Raw genomic sequence first — 14,325 nt, forward strand, 5'->3', positions numbered from 1 at the left:
CTCCCTGTCCCTGTCTGCAGGGAGCCCGAACCCCGCGTGCGCCTGGTTCCTCTGCTGCCTGCATGCAGGAGACCCAAATGGGTGACTTATGTTTTTTAACTCGGTTAATTATAAACTCTTAAGTGTGGAGAGAGCACTTCTTGGAGTGTTTGCTTGGTGTTGTTTGTCTGCTGCTATCTGATCAACTTTCGCTGAATAGCAGCGGTGGGGCTGGAGTCCCTATGGTTGACTGGCTGGGCTCATCTGTCAGAAGCGATGCGCTCAGGAGCGTTCTCGCTCTGCTGAAATGCCACTCGTCACTGTTGCTGTCAGGGGAGGTTTTTAAAAGGCTTTAGCTCTGATTTATTTTTTTTTTCCCCCCCTCCCCTCACTCTCCCTCTTACCTCCTTGGATTTGAACAAGGTGCACTGACTTTGTTCATCCAGCAAAGCATTGTACTCTGGGGACGGAAAACCCGATTAGCATTGACTTGGCTTCGTTTCTGAGGAAGAGCAGCCTCACTAATGACTTGTTTCAAAAGAGAGGGAGACTTGTTAATGCTCAATTAAAATATATTGGTGATGATGAACCTCACCCATCTTCAGCTTGCAAACAAGAAGTAGACTTTGGCATGAATTCCTCAGAAAAGAAGAAAAAAATAAGTTCTCAATGTGCAAATAGAAGCAGCGCTTTGTTGTCACTGGTAATTGCAGTTCAGATTTTAGAGCTGTTGCTGGGTTGGTCACAAGGCAGACATAGCAACTCATTAAAAACTTAGTATAGACTAGCTTCTGGGTTTAGAAATGGATCTTATTTGAGCTGAGGAAATAATTCCCCCATATTAAAATCAAGTTTCAAGCTGAAGAGCAGGGACTCCTCTCTCATCCCAAGCCCGTTTCTTGGGGTGTTGTGCCCCGCCACCCCAGGATGTTGGCTGCGTGCTGGCAGATGCCAAGCTCCACGGTGCCTTTGGCCCTGGGAATGCATTCCCAGCCTGGGAACAGGCTGTTGCACAAGCCCCAGTGCAGGCTGTGTGGTCAGGGTGGCGAGCTCCCACTGTCACCCACGGCCCTGGGCCACCCATGCCTGTGAGCGTGGTGCCCAACGCCACGGTCAGATGGGTGCCTTCCAAATGGGTCAAATCTGCTTGGGAAGAGCTGAGAGAGGGGAGAAGGGTGTTAAAGTGAATCACTGCCCTGAAAGGCTGGAGGTGGAACCTGTTTGAACCACTTTTTCAGCTTAATCTATCCCAGCATTTGGTCTGGGTCAGCTGTAAGAACAATTAAGCTCTTTGTTGGTAGAGCACTGGACTTGATGACCCTGGAGATCTGTTCTTGTGTGCTTACGAGTAGGAGATGTGAAAAGGAGAGAGACTTTGGGTGGTTATTAATAGGATGATGAGGTACTGATGAATAGGAACCCTTTGGATGTCAGTGTGTCTTCCTGCCTCATCTCCACATGTGGAATTTTGTGTTGTGTACAAATGTTGTGAGGAAGCATGCACAAAATTGGGTGTGAAGGAGAGAACCTGTAAGTTTGTCTGGTCTTGTCCAAGTTTCCTGTGTCCTTGTGAGGGGAGATGAGAGCAATAGAGATTCCCTCTAGGGACTCTGGGTTCCTCTGCAGTTTGGCTGAGTGATGATGCAGAGTTTGGAGTGTTTGCTAAAATCAAATTAAATCATTGCCAAAAGAATAAACACATCTTGTTCAAACACTGATAAGAAATATGTGCCATGACTTTTGATTATATCCGTCATCCTTCCCAAAGATCTTCCTGCTCTTTGTGGGAGACAAATTAAAGAAGCTCTTTCCGTTAAGATTTTTATCATCGTTTTGGGAGGGGTGGGGGGGGGAATAGTTTTATACTAAAAGAACTTGTGCACTGCTTTATGGGTTTTTGGCAGCATTCCTTCATGCTGAAAATTAAGAAGAGCTATATACATTTGACTGCAAATATCCTTGAGGTTAGGATAGCCTCTTCAGAAGGGTGCATTTCGATTTTGTTTTTCTTTTCCCTCTTAGCTTTTAAATAATAATTCACATGTGTGTGTTTGAGCTGGGTGTGAGTCCTTTCTTTGTAGGAGCAGGCATGTGGTGCTCTGGGGTGGCTTGGAAGGATGTCTTGAGGGAGCTGGACCCCCTCAATGAGAGAAATATTTCTTGTGCCTATCTGGGATATTGGTTCAGCAAACCTTAGTTTAAGGTTAAAGAGTTTGGGGGTTGAGCTATAACCGATACTTTGAGCATCAGCTTCATTTGTGTGCAGTAAAAGTGTGGCCAGGGTTTACCATGCTTCTTGTCAGCCTGGATTTGGCCAAGAACTACCAGAGGACAAAGCCATGGCTTTCCTTGGCTGATTTTGCCACATGGCATAGTCATCATGACTGCATTTGACAAAGGCTCTTTCCCTCTTGCTGCCCCTTCTCTGTGGCCCTCAGCCAAACCTGGGGTAAAGGAGGCAATCTCTGAGGGATGCTGCCTGGTCACTGCCCAGAAGAGCAGCTCACCTGCTTCCTTTCTGGAGGTACTTCCTTTCCTGGAAGAAAGGACTATCTGTGCATTACCCTCTGAACCCCACATCTTGTTCTACCCCAAGATGAAAATGCTTGGATAGATGCCATATAAAGCCTAATTTTTTTTTCTCAAGGAAGAAGGCTTTGGTTGAACCTGACCCTCTCTCCTGCTTTCCTAATTGTGATGCTGTCTTGGAGTTTTGCTGGCTCTGAGCAGGCAAGCAATTCCCAATCCCCGGGGAAAGAAATCTCTTCTTGAGCTGTGCAGGATTCAGATGCGAGTTCCATGCCTTCCAGTGGCCTCTCTTTATTTAAATGGTATCAACACCCCACATGTTTGGGCACAGTCTGTCATTAGGAGCAAGAAATAGGGAGATGCATTGGAGGTTGTGTTTCTTGATGGCATCCCTGCAATTCCAGCTACGCTTCTTGTGCATTCATCCATCGATTTTGCTGTGATTGCACTTACAGGATTAAAGGTTTTGTGATGTGATGACATCTGTGCAGGCATGAGAGGCATATGTCTTATCCGTGAGCTGCAAAGGTCTTCTGCAAGACTGTAGAGACCCTATATAGCCAGGTTCTTTTTTTTTTCCCAAGAGGTTTTCAAGTTGCGTTCCAGTTGCAAAGGTTTAATCTGAGGTAGAAAAGCTAAGGTTGGAAATGAGTTGATCTTTTGTTTGGAGAGACTAAGTGGATGCTATTGCCCTGTTTGGGTTTGCCAGGGAAGAGGGTTAAGTAGACCAGAGAGATGGGTAGTGGGAAGCTGAGAGCTGCCTCTTGCCATGTGCCCATTTCCCTCCTGGCTGAAACAAGGGGATCGTGCTGCAGGAGAAACACAGGGAAGGGCAAGAGTTGAGTGTGCTTCCAGTAAAGATCCACCCCTTCACTGCAGTGGGTCTGTCATGCCATGGATGGTCTTTTGTTCTGTCACAGGGCACCAAAAATTTCTTGTGGTAGTACAGGTAATGTGACCCTGATGTTGAGCAGTGAATTGGGGATTTTGCCTGGAGAAATCCTCGCCTTGTTTGGGTGGAGGAACGAGACCTCAGCAGATTGTAACCTGCACATGGATGGAAAGAATAAAATGTGTGCTTTATCACACAAAAATGAAACCTGCTGACATTTGACCATCTGCACTGCTTTAACTGTGCAGTACTTGTGCAGAAATCAGGACAGCCTGGCTGTGTGTGAAGTGTTGGTACTGCTCAGTTATGTACACGCTCTGGGGTTTGTCAGTCATGTAATCACACTTGACATCAGATTGGAAATGGCAGCTCCATTTTACAATTTTCCATGGTCAAAAGAAAGGTTAGTAAGCACTATGAAATCAGGGACAGATGATCTTCTCAGTTTCTTGTTTCATTTGGCAAAAAAAAAAAAAACAAACCCTGGATATTTTCTAGTATAAAAATACAGTTTTTCAGTGTGAGAGATGAAAATAGCTGCCTTTGCAGTAAGGTCAGGATGTTTTACATCTTGAAGTGGTTGAAAAGTGGATCCATTTGGTTTGCTGTAAGTTGACCTTGGTTGAGACAGGATGAAATTAACCATATATATCTTCATGGTTTGGTAATGTTTTTTCCTTGGGGATTAGAATTGCTGTTTTGACTAGTTATTTTTATTGGTCTGATTTGAATCTTCAACAGTGTCACCTACACCCGATCTGATTTCTTCCAACATGAGCCCAGTTATGCTATTGCCTAGCTCCTTCAGGAGCTATTTTTCTTTCTTTTTACCTGCTTTGTTTTAAATAACGAGCTTTAAGTGGCTTTAAGTTGAATGAAATTGCTTTCTTTTTTTCTCCCTGGGCATAGAGAAACACCAGAAAGGAACTTTTTCTACCTTGGCGTTTCAGCCCATCTGGTGGCAACCTTTTTGTTTGCATTTCTCAAGTTATGCCTAGTGGAAGGCATAAACTCTGTGGAAGGGTTTATTTCCAGTTGCAGCTCTGTTTACTGTGAGACAGACGCTTCAGTAGATCTATGAAGAAGACATGGCATCTGCAACAGGAAAGTTGTGGATGTGGGATGTGAGAGGGTGTAAACCATTTGCTTTGCACTTTTTCCTCTGGAAGGCATTAGTTATAACTAGTGGAGAAACTACTTATTTCATTATCGTGAAGGGCTGAATAAAAGCGGGTGTTGCCTGGCTCAAGGCAAATTTTAAATTCTATTTACAAAATGTTCCCACTGAAAAAAAAAAAATCTGGAAACGCTTCAGAAAGGAGCTGTTGCACCGATGGATTTGTGCTAGACATTGTTAAACCCTGTTATTTTTCTGGCACTGCCTCCAACGCCTCTTGAGAATGTGCAGAGTAGGCAATAAAATGAATGCAACTCTTTTAAAGCTAGGTTGCATAAATCATCAGAAAGGAGAGGAGCTTCTTGTACTCTTAACAGCAGCACTCGCTCCATCCTCTCCAGCAGAGAAGTGAGCTCAAAGCTCTTTGTGCCACTTGGCCTGGATTAGGATTAAGTCACTTTTGGTATCAAGTAGAATTAAGAGGAAAATAATTACTCTCCAAGGGTGTTAAGGTTCGACTTTTTTTCCCCTTGCACGTGTTTTCTGGATTCTCTGCTGTCTCAGTGCCATGATCCTTGCAGTCCCCTGTCAGCTCTCCAAGGCTGTGATCTTTAGAGTGACACATGAGCTCAGCCATGGTCAGGCATGTGGGTGGGTCTCTCCAATGAATAAACTTGCTGTTCTTAAAAATCTCCCTGATTTGTTTTGTCTTCTTCAGTTACAGTACTAAATTATTTCTGAGAAATCTTCCAGTTTTCAGTCTCCTAGAGCTTCCCATCAGAACTTCACTGTGCTGGGAGAAGAGGCTGTAATTGTCAGATGGATTAAAGAGCTGCTTTTCAGTAGGAGCAGACCATGGCATAAAGCTTTTTGTATAGCAGCCCAGAACATATAAGGCTTTGCCAGCAATGATTTGGCTGTGAGTTACTGGCAAGAAAGGTTCATGCCTATGTTTCTCTGTACTATTTTGTATAACTACACTGGGTCCTGGGTGAGAATATTGGCTCTCTTCTAAAGGAGAGCCTATGAGAGGCTGTCCAGGGTTAGCTTAGCTGCTGGGGCAAGGAACAAAGAGCAGGATGACATTTAAGGTGATTGGGGTTTTACCTCTCTAAGGCTACTAATATAAGGAGCAAACCCAGTAAGAAACAACTGTTCAGAAAATCGCAGATAAGACACAGAAAAGGTTTAGGTCCTTGATGTTGGCAAAGTAAATGTGGATCCTCTTTGGAAACTTGAATTTAAATTTGGTGACTTTATTTGAAATTACTGACCATTGTTGTCAGCTCCATGAACAACCAAGCAACATAAACATGGGAGATTTTGTTTTTTTAATTTGTACTAGAATTGAGTCACCTGGAAGCTGATCCAGGAATGCTCCATGAATATCTTGTACTTTTGCAAATCCCTTGCCACTGCTTGGGGCCTTAGTGGAACAGCTAAAGGAACAGTGTTTTAACCAGGACATGTGTGTTAGTATCTTGAGTGCATGGCTTGAGGTGTGATGTATTTCTGGGCTCGTGCTCAGTCTGCTCACTTTGGAAGTGGACCCAAGTGGCAAGGCTGAGCACGCTTCAAAATTAATGCATTGATTGGAGCCCAGCAGCCTCTTGGGATGGATTCCAGAGTTTGGATCCGGATTAAACTTCCCCCCAAGGACTTTGGGAAGTGGTATACAAGGGGACCTGGTGAAATTTGAGATGAGTCCAACTTCCTCAAGATGGCAAGAAGATGAATGTTTTTACCAAGGGCAAGAAAGTGGGAGGAAACGCCCAGTTTTAGGGAGGGAAGGGGAAATATTTTATGGTGGGGTAGTGTCTGGGAATGAAAGGGATGGATTGTGTCTCAGCAGATATGAATCTTTCAGTTTTAATCCACATCTAGGAAGTAAATAAAAAGAATCTTGCCAACTTTGGGGAGAGGGGAGGAGGTGCTGGGCTTTTGGGCTGTGCTGCTGAGGCAGAAATCTCTGTGCCACAGAGCAGTGGTCCAGCTGTGTCAGGGGATGATGCACAGGGCTGCAGCCTCAGCAGTCAAGGGAAACAGAACAATAGGAATAGGTGGATGCCAGCAGAAGCGTTGAGTCAGCAACTGGATCTCTGCTGGATGGGAAATGACTGAAAAGTGTATTTAATCATTTTGCCTGTTTGTTTTAGCTTTTTTAGGTAACGTCATGGGGTCTTTGGGAATCAAGAAAGTATTTTTTGGAGATTGATGGCTCAAAAAAAATATTTCTGACTAAGTGCTCTGTTAAATTTGTATTCTGCAGATGTAAGTGATGTCTCTTAGATTTTCAGTAGCCTCTGCAAGCCTTTACTGTGGTTTCTCAGGGCTGCAGTTCTGTTCTGCATTTCATCCATAGTCAAAGGACTGGCTCCCTCAGGAGTGCTGGTGATGATTGACTAGAACTGAATAGATGAGTAAATGTCCCTCCATCTTTTTTCAGCAGCAGGAAAGTATGCAAGAAGTTCTTTTAAAGGAAACCAGAATGTGCCCTGGCTAGGTGTCACCAGTACTCTGAAAACAGGAAACTATTGCTTGATGCTAAAGTGGGAAAGTTGTTGAGATGAGCCTTGGTTGGTCCACTGTGTTTTGTGTCTGAAAGGAATTGTGAATGTTCAAGTTGGAGGGCAGGGAGTTTAATGTGGTGTCAGATGGAAATTAGTAGGTACAGTGTTACTCAAAAATCTGGAACACCTTTCTGTCTGCACAGGGAAAGGTCTGTGCAGCTGAATTCCTCAAATGTAAATCTCTGAAGCTGAATCTTGCATAAGTGACCATGGCACTGTGTGTCCTGGTGTCTGCTGCAGTCAGTAGTACTGGACAGGGAGGGAAGTACTGAAAACTGGGTTTAGTTTTGCTGTTAGACATTGGAAGCCCCATGCCAGAGAGCCCATTGGAAATCCTGCATGTGCAGCGTATGTGGCAACATGATTTAAATAGTTGGGGAAAATATTCTTGATGTTTGTAAAGCTGATGGAGTGAAGTCGCTGTGGAAGAAGCAGTGCCTTTGCATGCATGTTCTGTCTGTGTATACTCACACCCCCCTTTCTCAAAGACCTGCTTTTGTGTTTCTTGTATGCACAGCCTGGCATCTTTGGAAAACACCACATGAAGTTCCTGCTCGCCTCTGAGTAGGCTGCAGCAGTGATGTGAAGCTGTTTCTGATGTGAGCTACAGAGGCAGGGTGGGTAGGGGGTGTCTCCTGGCTGTGTGGATCCTGCTGCACTGAACCCCCACAGATCCTTGGGCTCAGGCAATGCCAGCTTGGTGCAGCTCAGGAGCTGCTTTCATGCAAAAAATAATGTTGGAAGGCAAAGCCCTGCCTCCTTTTGTTCTCTGCAGTTGGGATCTAATCAGAATTTGGCATCCAGTCCTCTTGACTCCCCCTCAACCTTGAAAGCTTTTCAGTTTGCTCTTTGGTGTCCAGGCTTTTGGGAACACCATCCAGGAGTCTTCTTGATTTGGACAGAAGTAATGGCCAAATACATCAGAAAATCCAGTAGATTTTCCTTTTAATCTATAAGGACTCTGATGCTGCTGTGTAACCCTTTCCCTCTGCTTGCTCTAACTTGTTTTAATCTGCCCTTTGCCCTCCTATAACTCTTCTTATGAATTCTTATATTCCATAGTTGCACCATGCTTCAAAGAGTGGGCGTGGGGGTTTATGTGTGTGGCTTTTTTTTTCTTTTTTCTTTTTCTCTTTTTTTTTTTTTCTGTGTGTTTAACTGCTTGACTTATTTAACTTGCAGATTATCTGAATTTCTTGTTCTGACTAAAATGCTACCTAGCTGGAGTATTTTACTTTCATGTCTAAAAGATGATGCATTTGGATTTTATTGAGCATAATGATGAATTTGGGAGCTAACTTCAATTCCTGGTTGTATTCTGACCCTGGTTATTCACTGCCCTTGTGCCCTTTGGCCATACTTTGGTGGTTACTGAGCCTGCAGCCTTTCACTGTGGATGACACACAGATATCCTGTCCAGCCTAAGCTGCCCTCTCAACACAATAAAATGCTGCATGTCTGAGATGACTGATAACATCAGTGGTTACCGTCCAGTGAAGAGTTTAAGAAACAAGGCAGCTTTAATCAACTACTGGAGTGTTCCTCTCCAGCCCCTGCTTTTCCTCCCCAGTTCCCCATTTGTGTTTTAATTGGTTCTTCTTAATGTTTAAAGTCCTATTTTTTTTTTTTAAATCCAACTTTCAGCATTATTGTCCAAAATCAGCACACAGGATTTCTGGGCAGCTGTCCGAGCTGGGATCTTACAGTTGTTCTCAGCCACTGAAATTAGGCAAAAAAAGCCTCGCCAAGATCTTGGCATCTTTTTCTGGTTTTTCTGATGCAGGTCTTTGTCTTCAGTTATGTTTACATCTCCTGGGAGCGTGTGGGGGTGCTTTTCCTATTTGTCTGTACTTTATGGCTCTTCAGATCTTTGTTGATGTTGTGTTGTCCAGCTGGTAATAGGAGAACATGAGAAACTCTTGGCTTCTCTTTCAGTTTTAGGAAGCTGAGTGTTTGGGTTATTAATCATTTTATTTTAAGATAATGGAGTTGTAATATCTTGTGATTTCATGCATTTCATAGAGAAGATATTGTCCGATTTACTTTTTTTTTTTACTGACATCTCTTTTTTGTATGTATGTTTTCAAATTACATGTCAGATAAATTGCTGAGCACAAGCTCAGGGTCAAGAAATGACTGTGTGCAGTGGGTGGTGGGTCTTGGACTTTCCTGTTTTAAACTGTCTGAATTTTCAAAATAACTGAGCATAGCTGAGATACTCTAATGAAAGTGGTTTATATTTCTGAAAGGGATTTTTTGTTTTATGAAAGCTTTATAGCTTTCATAAGTCTAAAAACTAAAATTATCTGACTTTCAGAAACACTGTTGCTTTCTATGCAAGTAGAACTTTTTTCAAGAGCCCAATTTAGAATTTTTTTTTAAGAGCCTAAAATGCTGCTCTAGGGAAATCAGGGGTATTATTTTTATATGCACTGGAAAATATTTAGAAGTACTTACACAGTGTAGGGTGTCCAGCCTTAATATTTCTGTGAAGTGGGATGTGCTGTCATTCTGATAATCCTTGAATTAGACAAGGTCTTTCACGTGAACCTGTGGCAGGTGGTGGGAGTCAGGAATTACAGGCATTCCTGCTTTGGGCTGTACTTGTTTTAAAAGACACCCTGCTCCTGGCTGAAAAACACTTCTTGCTGAGTTAAATGAATTAACCAAGGGGCAAAAATCAAAGTTTCGCTGAAACAGAAAACTGTTACAGCTGGGGGGAACAAGACAACTCCAAAGCTTACATCTCTTGTGGGTGGACAGGAATTGCTTTTTGTTAATTTGTCTCATTCTCTGAGCCCACAAATACTTGCATATGTGGACTCTAACTTGAACGTGAAGTTCTGCTGTGTTCAACAGTACTGTGGCTCAGTGAAATGTGACCTGCAGCCGTACAGGGTATGGCTCTTAAAATTGTGCTGCTTCTGTGAACCTGAAGGGTGCAGATGTGGCACTGCGTGCCTGCTGGAATAGCTCATCCCAGTGAAAATGGCACAGACTCTTCTGCCTCCTCCAGTGTACAAGCCAGATTTTTTCAAGAGTGATTCTGTGTGTGTTTGATGTACACTAATTGTTCAGCTTCTTTGGTGTATTGTTCACCAGCTGGGCCATAGGGCTGTTGGGGATGGAAGAGATGCTCTGGTAAAGTGAGCAGAGCAGTCAAGTTTTTAAAGCTCGAAACATAGTGGTATGATTTGGGTTGGTCATTTAGTGGTGGGTTTTTTTGAGGGGAAGAGAGTAGTTGTAGGGGTTTGGTTGGGTTTGGTTTTTTCTCCTCCCCAGCTGATTGAAATGGAGTGTCTTCCTTAGGCTTTCCTTGTGTTTAGGTGATGTTGGAAGCTGTCCAGGCAACTTCTGAGTTTATCTAACTACTTAACATGAAATACCTGTGCAGAAGGATTGTGTCACTCATGAGGTTTTGGGTTTTGTTCTTCTTGGAAGAAGATGATTTTTTTTTTCTTTATTAGTCTTGAATTTAGTTTCTTAAAATTGTACATATTGCACAGCCCTGCAGATCTCAAACAGATTCCCTTCCTAATAGTACAGGAGGAAATGTGCAGAAATATTTGTGCTCCCTGCTTACAGGTGGGATTGAGCTTAGGGAAGAGGCTGTTTGGTGGTGCTGCAGCAGATCTAATATCCAGGACAGGAGTGATTGACTCCAAGGCTTCTTTTAATCCAGTGCTCTCCACTGCCCTGGGAACTTGTTATACCACTGGGATGGGAAATAACCTCCTCTCTTCCTGGAAAAAGCAATGACCCAAGAGTGGGATTACTCAAATCAGATAGGTTTCCAGGCACCATACTAGAACAAATCAATCTTGATAAGTGTTGGTATCTTTGGTTCAACCAAAGTTACTTGTTCCCTTGCTTTTCACATCGAGTATATGGTGCACATTATCATTTTATCTGAGAGTTTCCAAGTACTTGGTGTACTCAGCTGCACAGTAGTTCTGTGGAAAAGCCTCTGCAAAATAGACCCACAGGATTTGTTTCCATTTTAGAACTGGAGGGAGTGTGGCCGAACTGGTATTGAAATAAACTGTGCATTTCTTCCCCTCATAGCTTGAAGGGGACCACAGCAGTGTCCAAACTGAGTTTGAAATTTTTCAGTCTTTCTCTCCCTCTTTTTTTTTTTGTATGTTTTTTGTTTGAGGGTTTTTTTAATATGAGAAAACAGACTAGAGAGGCAAACCAAATCACAGCTTTCATTGCAATGAGAGAGCTATCTGCTTCAGCCCTGATCTTAGCTGAGGGCCATGGGTGGAGCCCTTTATTTCTTGGCACTGCTCTGTCATGGCACAAGCAGAGTGCTGACATGGGGTATTGTATCAGCTGCCATCAGAGCAGCTGGCAGTCAGCAATATCTTGGTTAATAATTGTGATAGAAGCCTTTCTATTAAGCTTAAGGGACTTATTTCCACCTACTAAAATCCTTTGCTAGGAAGGTTTGAAAACTTAGGTGGATTTCAATATTTCTGGATATATTTGAGGTGTCTGTAATCTAATTTGGATAGGAAACATTTCTCCTGCTGATTTTAACATAGCTGTTCTCCAGCAGGAATCTGAATGTTTCCCTGGGCCAGCACTGAAATATTGCCATAAGATGCTTACTAGTCCTTCAAGAGGTAGCCCTAGTGCATCATTGTGGTGTGGTTAAGGACAAAGCACAGGATTTCCAAAGTGCTGTGCAAATCTTGTTGCTAATAACTATGGTAGTTTATTCGTTTCATCATCTCTTATCTTTGGAGAATAAGCACCAGGTGTTTTGCAAGGCTTGTGAGGAGTTGGACACTGTGTAGACCCAGTGGTGAGAATCAAAATGCAGTCAGTAGGTGTGTATGGTAATGCTTGTTCTTTGGTATTAGGAAGAAGGGTTTTGATAGGGGTGGAGGCATCTAGGCATTCTACACCTGAAGATGGTAATTTTTGGTCTATTTTCTCAAGTGGAGAAACTCTCAAAACTCTCTGAAATGCTGCTAATTGGGTAGTTAATAGCTGGAGCTGTGTATTTTAGGGGATTTTGGCGTGGAAGTCCCCTTCCGAGCTTTTCATGACTTGCATTAGTTACTTCCTTTCCAACGGAGGGTCTTTTTGCAGATCTTTCTCATAACCACATTAATTCACACACTGGGCTTTAGGCTGGAGAGCCAGGGCTGGGTTCTTGCTGCAGGGCAGTCTGAGAAGGACCCGGGTTTGGGTGGGCTGGGGCATCTTCCCCCGCTCCGGAGCATTTGCGTTGCCCTCTGGTGGCAAGCGCCCCGGAGCCGCTGGCTACCGGCTCTGCTGTGCCCTGTCCCCGTGTGCCCGGGGCAGATCCACCCTCCCGGAGCCAGAACCCTGCTTAAACCATCCCCGGCTTTCAGTCTGGTTTTAATTCAGCAGCCCCTCCTGCAGAACTGTTTCTCCCAACCCACAAGCATGAGTTAGCATGAGAACCCGAAAGTGAACCTGATGGGATGTAGGAAGCGAAACTGATAGTTCAAGACGCGTTGTTGAAATGATGTTCCGAAATACATGGTCTAAGATCTAATTGTAGCTCTCTAATTATTTGCTGTTAGACTTGCCTGAAGGTTTTTATAATGGTTCAGTGATATTAATAGTTTCAGAAATTCGGTGGAGGGAACAAAATAGCAAACAAAGGCTCTGAAAATTAGATAATCTGTTCTTTCAGCTTTAGATGCAATTCCTTTCTTTCCACCAAATAGCTTTCTCTTTATTTCAGGAATCAGTGGTCGGGCTACATTTCAGTCATTTAAAACAACCCCATAGCAAAATATGAGCATGTGTTAAATTCTGGGCTCCCAACCAGCCGAGAATTAATTCTGGATGAAGTGCTGTTGTGTTCCTTTCAGCGGACGGTGAAAGGAAGCGGTGTGTGTGCAAACACACGCCCTGCAGCCCCCTCCCCAGGGGCAATACCTTGCAGACAGTCTGCAGCCTCTCTTTGTTCTCCCCACTCAAGGGGCCGAAGGGCTGAATTCCTGCGTGTGCCTTCCCCGGGCCTGCTGCCCCTCTAATTGTCCTGTTGTCAGAAGGCGTGTGCCTCCCCGAGCCTTATCAGATTCCTCCAAAACCTTGCGAGCAGTTCAGGTGTTGACCCCTTGAGCGCAAACAACTGCGTGCCTGCCTTGGGGCATGGCTGGGAGACCGGGCTTAGTGCTGGGCTGTGCAAACCCGGTGGCTTTGTCCCAGGGATGGAGCACCTGCCTGGGGAGGGGACCAGGGGCCAGGGAAGGTGAAAGGCTGGCGGGACTCGAAGCAGCACAAGGGGAGTCCAACAGCTGCTTGTGTCAGCATGAGGATAAGTGCAAGGAGATTAATAGTTATTTAAAGAGCAAATGGGGACACGGCATTCGGCTGTGGCATGCGAGTGTATAAATGCACTGGAATGGCTGCTCCGCCGATAACATTTAGACAGATGGTCCCTGGACTGAAAGGAATGAAAAGGATCTTGGAATATCTGAAGGATATTTTACATTTTAATGGGACACTTATTTTATTATTTTTGTTTAATTGGATCCCAGGCAGCACCTTCAGCATTTCCAGGCTGTGCTGTCTTGTTAACACTGACCGCTCGTTTGGCCATCTTTCCCCATTAGCTTAAGTGGCCTGGGATTAGAGAAATAGTTTTTAAGTGAAAGCTGAAACACTATTGTTCTGCTGTCTGTGTGTCTGAGCTGGTGTAGGAGACTGTTTTCATCACAGCTGTCTTCTCATCATTTGCTGGTTAGGGAGTGTGTCTGATTATAATCTCCGTGAGGAATGAAACAATTGAATGGTGCTTCTACATTTTTGAGAAGTCTTCAGGTCTCACTAGGATATTCTGGGGCAGGAGGGTTGTTTTTTGATGAAATGCAAAATTATTGATCAGGTCGAAGACTCTTCCTGGTACAGCACGTCAGAATTCTGGCTATTTCCATATGGAATTAGCCTCGAGGGAAGACGTGTACCAAAAGTCCGTTAAATAGGTCTTGGTTGAGTGAATAGCCTGCAGGAGATGAGACATAACTGTCATCTCTGCTGCCAAAGCTGCAATCTCCTTTTGGAGAAGAAGAACCAGTCTGGATAGCTCTCTCCCCCATCAACTATTTAGCTTTGAGTCCAATTAAACACAAGCTCTCCCATCTAACAGGGGTGCTGGGCACTAATAACATCCACACTGCTCCAGAGGGGGAAACTGAGGCAAGGAGGGCAAATGACTAACCTGAGTCACTGGTTCACCCAGGATTAGGACT

General features: G+C 44.0%; 1 protein-coding gene across 5 annotated transcripts in view; it reads left to right on the top strand.

Annotated features, from left to right (window-relative positions):
• Positions 1 to 14,325, top strand: part of TP63 (tumor protein p63) — a 152,020-nt gene that overhangs the window by 85,780 nt on the left and 51,915 nt on the right. The window lies entirely within an intron of this gene.

Source organism: Passer domesticus, chromosome 11, assembly GCF_036417665.1.
Source record: "Passer domesticus isolate bPasDom1 chromosome 11, bPasDom1.hap1, whole genome shotgun sequence".
NCBI classification, from domain to species: domain Eukaryota; kingdom Metazoa; phylum Chordata; class Aves; order Passeriformes; family Passeridae; genus Passer; species Passer domesticus.